The 12,817-nt window shown below is 40.3% G+C and overlaps 1 long non-coding RNA gene across 1 annotated transcript; it reads left to right on the forward strand.

The window, feature by feature from the left end:
• The first annotated feature begins 178 nt into the window (after positions 1–178).
• Positions 179–12,817, forward strand: LOC133360957 (uncharacterized). The gene is made up of 3 exons (XR_009757321.1): positions 179–260; positions 8,288–8,385; positions 11,450–12,817. It is a non-coding gene; the product is annotated as an uncharacterized LOC133360957 (long non-coding RNA).

The following is a 12,817-nucleotide window of genomic DNA, read 5'->3' on the forward strand; positions in this document are numbered from 1 at the left end:
GGCCCCGCCCACTCAGACCCGGCCCCGCCCACTGAGACCTGGCCCCGCCCACTGAGACCACGCCCACTGAGACCCGGCTCCGCCCACTGAGACCCGACCCCGCCCACTGAGACGTGGCCCCGCCCACTAAGACCCGGCCCCGCCCACTCAGACCCGGCCCCGCCCACTCAGACCTGGCCCCGCCCACTGAGACGACGCCCACTTCTGCAGTGAGCGCCGCTCAGCTGCCGCTTCTGGCTCAGCGCGACGCCTCAACAGCGGTGGGTGGCATCGTCTATTGTCTATTGTCTATCTAGTGTCTGTCTATTGTCTAACTATTGTCTGTCTATTGTCTATCTATTGTCTAGTCTATTGTCTAACTATTGTCTGTCTATTGTCTATCTATTGTCTAGTCTCTGTCTATTGTCTAGTGTCTATCTATTGTCCATTGTCTATCTATTGTTTATTGTTTCTTGTCTATATATTGTCTATTGTCTGTCTATTGTCTAGTGTCTATCTATTGTCTAGTGTCTATCTATTGTATGTTGTCTATCTATTGTCTATCTATTGTCTATATATTGTCTATTGTCTATCTATTGTCTAGTGTCTATCTATTGTCTAGTGTCTATCTATTGTATATTGTCTATCTATTGTATATTGTTTATCTATTGCCTATCTATTGTCTATTGTCTATCTATTGTCTATTGTCTAGTGTCTGTCTATTGTCTAGTGTCTATCTATTGTATGTTGTCTATCTATTGTCTATCTATTGTCTATATATTGTCTATTGTCTATCTATTGTCTAGTGTCTATCTATTGTCTAGTGTCTATCTATTGTATGTTGTCTATCTATTGTCTATCTATTGTCTATATATTGTCTATTGTCTGTCTATTGTCTAGTGTCTATCTATTGTCTAGTGTCTATCTATTGTATGTTGTCTATCTATTGTCTATCTATTGTCTATATATTGTCTATTGTCTATCTATTGTCTAGTGTCTGTCTATTGTCTAGTGTCTATCTATTGTCTAGTGTCTATCTATTGTCTAGTGTCTATCTATTGTCTATTGTCTATCTATTGTCTATTGTCTATCTATTGTCTATCTATTGTCTATCTATTGTCTATTGTCTATGTATTATCTAGTGTCTATCTATTGTCTAGTGTTTATCTATTGTATATTGTCTATCTATTGTCTATCTATTGTCTATATATTGTCTATTGTCTATCTATTGTCTAGTGTCTATCTATTGTCCAGTGTCTATCTATTGTATATTGTCTATCTATTGTCTAACTATTGTCTATCTATTGTCTATTGTCTTTCTATTGTCTAGTGTCTATGGTTTATTGTCTATCTATTGTCTAGTGTCTATTGTCTCTTGTCTATCTATTGTCTAGTGTCTATTGTCTCTTGTCTATCTATTGTCTATTATGTATTGTCTATTGTCTATCTATTGTCTAGTGTCTATCTATTGTCTATTGTCTATTGTCTAGTGTCTATTGTCTCTTGTCTATTGTCTATTGTCTATCTATTGCCTATTGTCTATTTATTGTCTATTGTCTATCTATTGTCTATTGTCTATTTATTGTCTATTGTCTAGTGTCTATCTATTGTCTATTGTCTATCTATTGTCTGTTGTCTATATATTGTCTATTGTCTAGTGTCTATTGTCTATCTATTGTCTATTGTCTATCTATTGTCTATTGTCTAGTGTCTATCTATTGTATATTGTCTATCTATTGTCTATCTATTGTCGATTGTCTATCTATTGTCTAGTGTCTATGTATTGTCTAGTGTCTATCTATTGTATATTGTCTATCTATTGTCTATCTATTGTCTATTGTCTATCTATTGTCTAGTGTCTATCTATTGTATATTGTCTATCTATTGTCTATCTATTGTATATTGTCTATCTATTGTCTATCTATTGTCTATTGTCTATCTATTGTCTATTGTCTATCTATTGTCTATTGTCTATCTATTGTCTAGTGTCTATCTATTGTATATTGTCTATCTATTGTCTATCTATTGTCTATTGTCTATCTATTGTCTAGTGTCTATCTATTGTCTAGTGTCTATCTATTGTATATTGTCTATCTATTGTCTATTTATTGTCTATCTATTGTCTATCTATTGTCTATTGTCTATCTATTGTCTAGTGTCTATCTATTGTCTAGTGTCTATCTATTGCATATTGTCTATCTATTGTCTATCTATTGTCTATCTATTGTCTATTGTCTAGTGTCTATCTATTGTCTAGTGTCTATCTATTGTATATTGTCTATCTATTGTCTATCTATTGTCTATCTATTGTCTATCTATTGTCTATTGTCTAGTGTCTATCTATTGTCTAGTGTCTATCTATTGTATATTGTCTATCTATTGTCTATCTATTGTCTAACTAGTGTCTATCTATTGTCTATTGTCTGTCTATTGTCTATTGTCTATCTATTGCCTATTGTCTATTTATTGTCTATTGTCTATATATTGTCTATTGTCTAGTGTCTATTGTCTATCTATTGTCTATTGTCTATCTGTTGTCTATAATGTATTGTCTATTGTCTATCTATTGTCTATTATCTATATATTGTCTATTGTCTATCTATTGTCTATTGTCTATCTATTGTCTATTGTCTAGTGTCTATTGTCTAGTGTCTATTGTCTATTGTCTATCTATTGTCTATTGTCTATCTATTGTCTATTGTCTATCTATTGTCTATTGTCTATCTATTGTCTAGTGTCTATCTATTGTATATTGTCTATCTATTGTCTATCTATTGTCTATTGTCTATCTATTGTCTAGTGTCTATCTATTGTCTAGTGTCTATCTATTGTATATTGTCTATCTATTGTCTATTTATTGTCTATTGTCTATCTATTGTCTATTGTCTATCTATTGTCTAGTGTCTATCTATTGTCTAGTGTCTATCTATTGCATATTGTCTATCTATTGTCTATCTATTGTCTATTGTCTAGTGTCTATCTATTGTCTAGTGTCTATCTATTGTATATTGTCTATCTATTGTCTATCTATTGTCTAACTATTGTCTATCTATTGCATATTGTCTATCTATTGTCTATCTATTGTCTATCTATTGTCTATTGTCTAGTGTCTATCTATTGTCTAGTGTCTATCTATTGTATATTGTCTATCTATTGTCTATCTATTGTCTAACTAGTGTCTATCTATTGTCTATTGTCTGTCTATTGTCTATTGTCTATCTATTGCCTATTGTCTATTTATTGTCTATTGTCTATATATTGTCTATTGTCTAGTGTCTATTGTCTATCTATTGTCTATTGTCTATCTGTTGTCTATAATGTATTGTCTATTGTCTATCTATTTTCTATTATCTATATATTGTCTATTGTCTAGTGTCTATTGTCTATTGTCTATCTATTGTCTATTGTCTATCTATTGTCTATTGTCTATCTATTGTCTATTGTCTATCTATTGTCTAGTGTCTATCTATTGTATATTGTCTATCTATTGTCTATCTATTGTCTATTGTCTATCTATTGTCTAGTGTCTATCTATTGTCTAGTGTCTATCTATTGTATATTGTCTATCTATTGTCTATTTATTGTCTATCTATTGTCTATCTATTGTCTATTGTCTATCTATTGTCTAGTGTCTATCTATTGTCTAGTGTCTATCTATTGCATATTGTCTATCTATTGTCTATCTATTGTCTATCTATTGTCTATTGTCTAGTGTCTATCTATTGTCTAGTGTCTATCTATTGTATATTGTCTATCTATTGTCTATCTATTGTCTAACTATTGTCTATCTATTGCATATTGTCTATCTATTGTCTATCTATTGTCTATCTATTGTCTATTGTCTAGTGTCTATCTATTGTCTAGTGTCTATCTATTGTATATTGTCTATCTATTGTCTATCTATTGTCTAACTAGTGTCTATCTATTGTCTATTGTCTGTCTATTGTCTATTGTCTATCTATTGCCTATTGTCTATTTATTGTCTATTGTCTATATATTGTCTATTGTCTAGTGTCTATTGTCTATCTATTGTCTATTGTCTATCTGTTGTCTATAATGTATTGTCTATTGTCTATCTATTGTCTATTATCTATATATTGTCTATTGTCTAGTGTCTATTGTCTATTGTCTATCTATTGTCTATTGTCTATCTATTGTCTATTGTCTATCTATTGTCTATTGTCTATCTATTGTCTATTGTCTATTTAATGTTTATTGTCTAGTGTCTATCTATTGTCTATTGTCTATCTATTGTCTATTGTCTATATATTGTCTATTGTCTATATATTGTCTATTGTCTAGTGTCTATTGTCTAGTGTCTATTGTCTATTGTCTATCTATTGTCTATTGTCTATCTATTGTATATTGTCTATCTATTGTATATTGTCTATCTATTGTCTATTGTCTATCTAGTGTCTATTGTCTCTTGTCTATCTATTGTCTATTGTCTATTGTCTATTTATTGTCTATTGTCTATATATTGTATATTGTCTATCTATTGTCTATTGTCTATCTAGTGTCTATTGTCTATCTATTGTATATTGTCTATCTATTGTCTATCTATTGTCTATCTATTGTCTAGTGTCTATCTATTGTCTAGTGTCTATCTATTGTATATTGTCTATCTATTGTCTAGTGTCTATCTATTGTCTAGTGTCTATCTATTGTCTATTGTCTATCTAGTGTCTATTGTCTATCTATTGTATATTGTCTATCTATTGTCTATCTATTGTCTATCTATTGTCTAGTGTCTATCTATTGTCTAGTGTCTATCTATTGTCTATTGTCTATCTATTGTCTAGTGTCTATCTATTGTCTATATATTGTATATTGTCTAGTGTCTATTGTCTCTTGTCTATCTATTGTCTATTATGTATTGTCTATTGTCTATCTATTGTCTAGTGTCTATCTATTGTCTATTGTCTATCTATTGTCTATTGTCTGTCTATTGTCTATTGTCTATCTATTGTCTATTGTCTAGTGTCTATTGTCTATCTATTGTCTATTGTCTAGTGTCTATTGTCTATCTATTGTCTATTGTCTATCTAGTGTCTATTGTCTATCTATTGTATATTGTCTATCTATTGTCTATTGTCTAGTGTCTATTGTCTATTGTCTATCTATTGTCTATTGTCTATATATTGTCTATTGTCTATTGTCTATCTATTGTCTATTGTCTAGTGTCTATTGTCTATCTATTGTCTATTGTCTATCTATTGTCTATCTATTGTCTATGTATTGTCTATTGTCTATCTATTGTCTATCTATTGTCTATCTATTGTCTATTGTCTATCTATTGTCTATTGTCTATATATTGTCTATCTATTGTCTATTGTCTGTCTATTGTCTATCTATTGTCTATTGTCTATCTATTGTCTAGTGTCTATCTATTGTCTATCTATTGTCTATTTTCTATCTATTGTCCATTGTCTATCTATTGTCTATCTATTGTCTATCTATTGTCTATTGTCTATCTATTGTCTATTGTCTATCTATTGTCTATTGTCTGTCTATTGTCTATTGTCTATCTATTGTCTATTGTCTATCTATTGTCTGTCTATTGTCTATTGTCTATCTATTGTCTATTGTCTATCTATTGTCTATTGTCTATCTATTGTCTATTGTCTGTCTATTGTCTGTCTATTGTCTATCTATTGTCTGTCTATTGTCTATCTATTGTCTATTGTCTATCTATTGTCTATCTATTGTCTATTGTCTGTCGTCTATTGTCTCTCTATTGTCTATTGTCTATCTATTGTCTATTGTCTATCTATTGTCTATTGTCTAGTGTCTATTGTCTATCTATTGTCTATTGTCTGTCTATTGTCTATTGTCTATCTAATGTAAATCTATTGTCTATTGTCTATCTATTGTCTATTGTCTAGTGTCTATTGTCTATTGTCTCTCTATTGTCTATTGTCTATCTATTGTCTATTGTCTATCTATTGTCTATTGTCTAGTGTCTATTGTCTATCTATTGTCTATTGTCTGTCTATTGTCTATTGTCTATCTATTGTCTATTGTCTATGTATTGTCTATTGTCTATCTATTGTCTATCTATTGTCTATCTATTGTCTATTGTCTATCTATTGTCTATCTATTGTCTATTGTCTGTCTATTGTCTGTCTATTGTCTATCTATTGTCTAGTGTCTATTGTCTATCTATTGTCTATTGTCTATCTATTGTCTAGTGTCTGTCTATTGTCTATTGTCTATCTAATGTAAATCTATTGTCTATCTATTGTCTATCTATTGTCTATTGTCTATCTATTGTCCATTGTCTATCTATTGTCTATCTATTGTCTATCTATTGTCTATTGTCTATCTATTGTATATTGTCTAGTGTCTATTGTCTATCTATTGTCTATCTATTGTCTATTGTCTATCTATTGTCTATTGTCTATCTATTGTCTATTGTCTATCTATTGTCTATCTATTGTCTATTGTCTATCTATTGTCTGTCTATTGTCTATCTATTGTCTGTCTATTGTCTATCTATTGTCTATTGTCTATCTATTGTCTATCTATTGTCTATTGTCTGTCTATTGTCTATTGTCTATCTATTGTCTATTGTCTATCTATTGTCTATCTATTGTCTATTGTCTATCTATTGTCTGTCTATTGTCTATTGTCTATCTATTGTCTGTCTATTGTCTATTGTCTATCTATTGTCTATTGTCTATCTATTGTCTATCTATTGTCTATTGTCTATCTATTGTCTATCTATTGTCTATTGTCTATCTATTGTCTATCTATTGTCTATTGTCTATCTATTGTCTGTCTATTGTCTATCTATTGTCTATTGTCTATCTATTGTCTATCTATTGTCTATTGTCTATCTATTGTCTATCTATTGTCTATTGTCTGTCTATTGTCTGTCTATTGTCTATCTATTGTCTGTCTATTTTCTAGTGTCTATTGTCTGTCTATTGTCTATTGTCTATCTATTGTCTATTGTCTATCTATTGTCTATCTATTGTCTATTTATTGTCTATTGTCTGTCTATTGTCTGTTTATTGTCTGTCTATTGTTTATTGTCTGTCTATTGTCTATTGTCTATCTATTGTCTATCTATTGTCTATCTATTGTCTATCTATTTTATGTCTATTGTCTATTGTCTGTCTATTGTCTATTGTCTATCTATTGTCTATCTATTGTCTATTGTCTGTCTATTGTCTATCTATTGTCTGTCTATTGTTTAGTGTCTATTGTCTGTCTATTGTCTATTGTCTATCTATTGTCTATTGTCTATCTATTGTCTATCTATTGTCTATTTATTGTCTATTGTCTGTCTATTGTCTATATATTGTATGTCTATTGTCTATTGTCTGTCTATTGTCTATTGTCTATCTATTTTATGTCTATTGTCTATTGTCTGTCTATTGTCTATATATTGTATGTCTATTGTCTATCTATTGTCTATTGTCTATCTATTTTATGTCTATTGTCTATTGTATGTCTATTGTCTATCTATTGTCTATTGTCTATCTATTTTATGTCTATTGTCTGTCTATTGTCTATCTATTGTATGTCTATTGTCTATTGTCTGTCTATTGTCTATTGTCTGTCTATTGATGGCAAGGAGTCTTTAGGAGAGAAATCGTCGTCTCGTGTTCACGGCGCTCGGTGGGAGGGCGCCCCATCGCCCCCTAGTGGACGAACCGCGCCAGGCCACTGCTGCTGATGATGATGATGCTGATGGTGCTGATGATGGTGCTGATGGTGCTGATGATGGTGGAGATGGTGGTGATGATGGTGGTGATGATGCTGATGGTGGTGATGATGCTGATGGTGGTGATGATGATGAAGCTGATGATGCTGATGATGGTGGTGATGGTGCCGAAGGTGGTGCTGATGATGGTGTTGATGATGGTGCTGATGGTGCTGATGATGGTGGAGATGGTGCTGATGATGCTGATGGTGGTGATGATGCTGATGGTGGTGATGATGATGGTGCTGATGATGCTGATGAGGGTGGTGATGGTGCCGAAGGTGGTGCTGATGATGGTGGTGATGGTGCTGATGGTGGTGATGATGGTGCTGATGGTGGTGATGATGGTGCTGATGGTGGTGATGATTCTGAAGATAATGGTGCTGATGCTGATGATGTTGCTGATGATGATGGTGCTGCTGCTGATGATGGTGCTGATCGTGCTGATGATGCTGATGATGGTGCTGATGATGGTGCTGATGGTGCTGATGCTGATGATGCTGATGGTGCTGATGCTGATGATGCTGATCATGCTGATCATGCTGATCATACTGATGGTGCTGATGATGCTTCTGCTGATGATGCTGCTGCCTACAGAGCCATGCACGAGGAGGCATTGCTGCTGCAGTTCAACTCTCTGCACTTCTGGAAGCTGCCGCTCCCGGAGATCGGCTCCGACGACCTCCAGACAATCAGTGAGAGGGAGGGAGGGTGGGAGTGTGTGACAGAGAGAGTTTGTGTGGGGAGCGGTGGCTAGGAGATGTTCACTACCTCGCCTGGTGTACAGGAGGTCGTGGGTTCAATACCGACCCTGACGATGCCTGCTGCTGTATATTTGGAGTTTGCATCTCTCTTTCTCATCATCATCATCATAGTGGCTATGAGATGTTGACTACCTCGCCTGGTGTACAGGAGGTCGTGGGTTCGATTCCGACCCTGACGCCTGCTGCTGTATATTTGGAGTTTGCGTGTCTCTCTCTTATCAGCACAATAACAACGGTAGGAGGCTGCTAGAATTGTTGTGCAGCCCATGGGCTTGTAATTACCAACACGCTGTTCTGGCATCGGCATATCCACGAAACGTCATGGATGCATGCCGGGTCCAAGCAAGAACATTTGCTGGATTATATAGTGATGAAACAGCAGATGCGGGCCCATGTCTTTGACACCAGGACCTACCGTGGAGCTGATCTGCCCACTGACCATCGACTTGTCATCTGTAAGATGCGCCTGCCATTCTTCCACTCCGGTGGTGGGTGTACACCCAGGACCCCATTCAAACCCATAGTGGCATGGTCTCAGGTAGCTGATGAAAGTTGAAAGCGAGAATTTCATCATCACTTGCGGCTGGGGTTGGCATCATCCCCCAGTCTTGATGTCGAGGGGAGATGGGCGAGGTTTAGGATTGTGGCTCATGTAGCTGCAATGACTGCTTAGGGTACACGGTCCAAACCTCCCCAGAGACCCTGGCTGACAGAGGAGGTGTTCAGGCTGGCTGAGGAAAAGCGACAGGCCCACTCTCATCGTCTACAGCATCCCACGTCAGAGAATGAGGAGGCTTACCGCAGCCTTCGCTCGGAGGTTCGGAGAGCCGTGAGGCGCTGCAAGGATGGGTGGTGGTTGCGGGTTGCTGAGGAGATGGAGTCTGCCTCAGTGGCCCGCGATCACAAATCGCTATTTATATCCATCAACAAAAGTAACCTGCAGCGCCACCCCTATCACCATCATTAGGGGAAAAAATGGTGATCCAATCTCTGACCACCAGGAACACGTCTGTGAGGTTTTTGGAAAACATGGGGCAAAGTGGGGATGACCCTTCTGAGGCTGCGGTGCATCAAACGTTGGAAGAAGTTTTCACCCCTTGTGAGTGGCTTGCTGAGGTGCCATCTGTTGAGGAAGTACTTAAGGTGATCCAGAGTCTGAGACCAGGAAAAGGCACCGGGCAGAGATGATCTCTCAAGCAAAATGCTGAGGGAGGGTGGCGTTTGTCCACAGACTGCTCTACATGACATCAAAACAACAGTCTGGACCACTGGATGGGTTCCGCAGGACTGGAAGGATGTCCTGGTGGTCCTCTTTAAGAAGGGGGACCGCACAGACTGTAACAACTACAGGGGCATCTCACTCCTGAGTGTGCCGGGAAAGGCCCTGGCAAGGATTATTCAACATTGCCTTGCTAGGTACGCTGAGGAGAGGCTTGCGGAGCCCCAATGCGGTTTCAGGAAAAGGCGGTCCTGCACAGATGCCATATTTTCTGTCCGTCTGTTACAGCAGAGGTGTAGGAAATCCCAACAAGACCTACATCTCTGCTTTATTGACCTGGTCAAGGCCGATGATACAATCAGTAGGCCTGGGCTCTGGGTTGTTCTTCGTGCTTTTGCAGTCCCTGATTCTCTGTTCACAATCATTAAGGACCTTCATGATGGTGAGTGGGCCCGGGTAAAACTACATGGCTGGGAGTCGGAGCAATTCCCTTTTCACCTTGGGGTGCGACATGGATCTCCTCTGGCTCCCACATTATTTAACATCTATTTCGACAACGTAGTTTGTGAAGCCATCATTTGCTGTACCGGAGGAATTTCCATCTGTTACAGATACAATGGGAGGCTGATAGATTCCTGGGTACGGTCAATGGATGGCTCCCTATTTGTCAACCCTGTTACGTATGCCGATGATCTGGTAATTGCTGCTCACTCAGAGGAGGGGTTAGAAATGCTGCTGCTGAACCTGGAGCATGTCACTAAGAGGTGGGGCCTTATCATCAGCCCCACCAAAACTAAGCACCTGCCTGGGTATTTTGTACCATCGGACACTCCACCCCCACAACTCCCAATCGGTGATGGGGCAGTAGTGGAGAGAGTGGAGAGTTCCCCATACCTGGGCAGTGTAATCATGACCGGCTCTGGTTTGACAGCAGAGGTCTCACTCCGAATCAGTTGAGTGGCATAATCATTTCATCGGTTGCGTAATGCTGTGTGGAAGCTACCTGGTCTGTCGCTCCGCACGAAGCTTCAGGTCTTCTCGGCCACAGTAATTCCTTTCCTTCTCTACGCTTGCAAAACGTGGACCCCACTAATGGAACATCTTCGCTGGTTAGAAACATTTAGGCTGGCCTGCCTACGATCGATCCATCCTGGGTTTAACCAGGCTGGATTGTGTGAGGAGCTCACAAATCCTTGAAAGATCTGGACAAAGTCCCATCGGTGAGCTCCTCCGGCAGGCAAGGCTGCGTTGGCTGGGTCATGTAGCCTGCATGCCCACCCACCGCATGCCTAAACAGCTTTTGTTCGGCTCGAGGGGGCTATACGGGTGTGATACGGGCTAGAGACGAGATGGAGTGATGTGGTACGGGAGGATGTGGAGCTGAGTGGACTTGCCAATGACTGGTACCAGCGGTGTCAAGATCGGCCTCTGTGGAGGCAGTTGAACGGAGGGCGGAGGAGCGACGCTCATAACAACGAGCGGAGCGCCGGGTAGCTAAAGCACAGTGAGTTGGCACAGGTGGTGCATCAGCCAGTCGTCTCAGTCAGTCGACCTGTGGCACCTGCTGGGTCTGCCCCATGACCTCCTGCCAGCGGGCGTTCGACATTTCACGTGGCCTCAAGGTGCACGTGGCCTGGCACAAGCGTCGTGGTGACGTCACCGCCACTTAGTGGCGAATGGCGGTTGTTGTTGTTGTGTATCTCTCCATCTCTGTCTGTCCCTCTGTGTCTGGATGCCTCTCTCTCTCTCTCTCCCTTCCTGCCCCTCTCCCTACAGGCGACCCCCACCAAGGGACTACCCCCCCCCAATCTCCCCCCCCTCCCCCCGTGCTCCCAGGCCGTGCCCCCCACTCGACTCCGCGGATCGCCGCCTCCGCCCCCCACGACTTCGGCACCGCCACCTACTGGCGGCAACCGCTGCCCGCGGTCGACCCGGCCGAGATGGATCAGCTGCTGGCGGGACGGGGGGCCGGGGGGGGCTCGGGGTGGGGGGCGGGGCTGAGGAGGGAGGGAGTGGGCGCTTAGCGGTGGGCCAGGAGATGGTGACTCCCTCGCCTGGCACGCAGGGAGTCGCCATCGCGCGACACGATCACCGCTCGACGCGTCGTGTACCCCATTGGCGCTGCGAACACAACGCGCAGCGTTAGAAAGAGAACAGCAGACAGAACAGGGTGGGTCCAGATGTCTTGTGCCCCCCCCCATTAATTGGGCCATAGAATTTAATTATTTATTTTAAATTATTTTGCAGTAAATATCTCTCTCATTTTTTCACGGTGACTAAGGGATGTTAACTACCTCGCCTGGTACACAGGAGGTCGTGGGTTTAATCCCGACCCTGACGATGCCTGCTGCTGTATATTTGGAGTTTGCATTTCTCTCTCTCATCATCATCACGGTGGCCAGGAGATGTTAACTACCTCACCTGGTACACAGGAGGTCGTGGGTTCGATCCCGGACCCTGACGATGCCTGAGTGAGTGGGTGAGATGTTAACTACCTCGCCTGGTACACAGGAGGTTGTGGGTTCCATCCCGGACCCTGACGATGCCTGAGTGAGTGGGTGAGATGTTAACTACCTCGCCTGGTACACAGAAGGTCGTGGGTTCCATCCCGGACCCTGACGATGCCTGAGTGAGTGGGTGAGATGTTAACTACCTCGCCTGGTACACAGGAGGTCGTGGGTTCCATCCCGGACCCTGACGATGCCTGAGTGAGTGGGTGAGATGTTAACTACCTCGCCTGGTACACAGGAGGTCGTGGGTTCCATCCCGGACCCTGACGATGCCTGAGTGAGTGGGTGAGATGTTAACTACCTCGCCTCGTACACAGGAGGTCGTGGGTTCCATCCCGGACCCTGACGATGCCTGAGTGAGTGGGTGAGATGTTAACTACCTCGCCTGGTGTACAGGAGGTCGTGGGTTCGATGCCTGCTGCTGCTGCTGTATATTTGGAGTCTGCGCCTCTCTCCCCGTGGTGGTCACAGCGTGGATTGTTCTCCGAGTCATCCTGTTCCCCCCACTCCACACATTTAGAATCAATGTCTCTACACAATCAGAGTAATTTGGCTGGGGCTATGAATTCCCACACGACCATGATGATGATGACGATGACGATGATGACGATGATGATGACGATGATGATGATGA

This window comes from Lethenteron reissneri, chromosome 70 (genome assembly GCF_015708825.2).
Source record: "Lethenteron reissneri isolate LAM-NWPU_2019-01 chromosome 70, ASM1570882v1, whole genome shotgun sequence".
NCBI classification, from domain to species: domain Eukaryota; kingdom Metazoa; phylum Chordata; class Hyperoartia; order Petromyzontiformes; family Petromyzontidae; genus Lethenteron; species Lethenteron reissneri.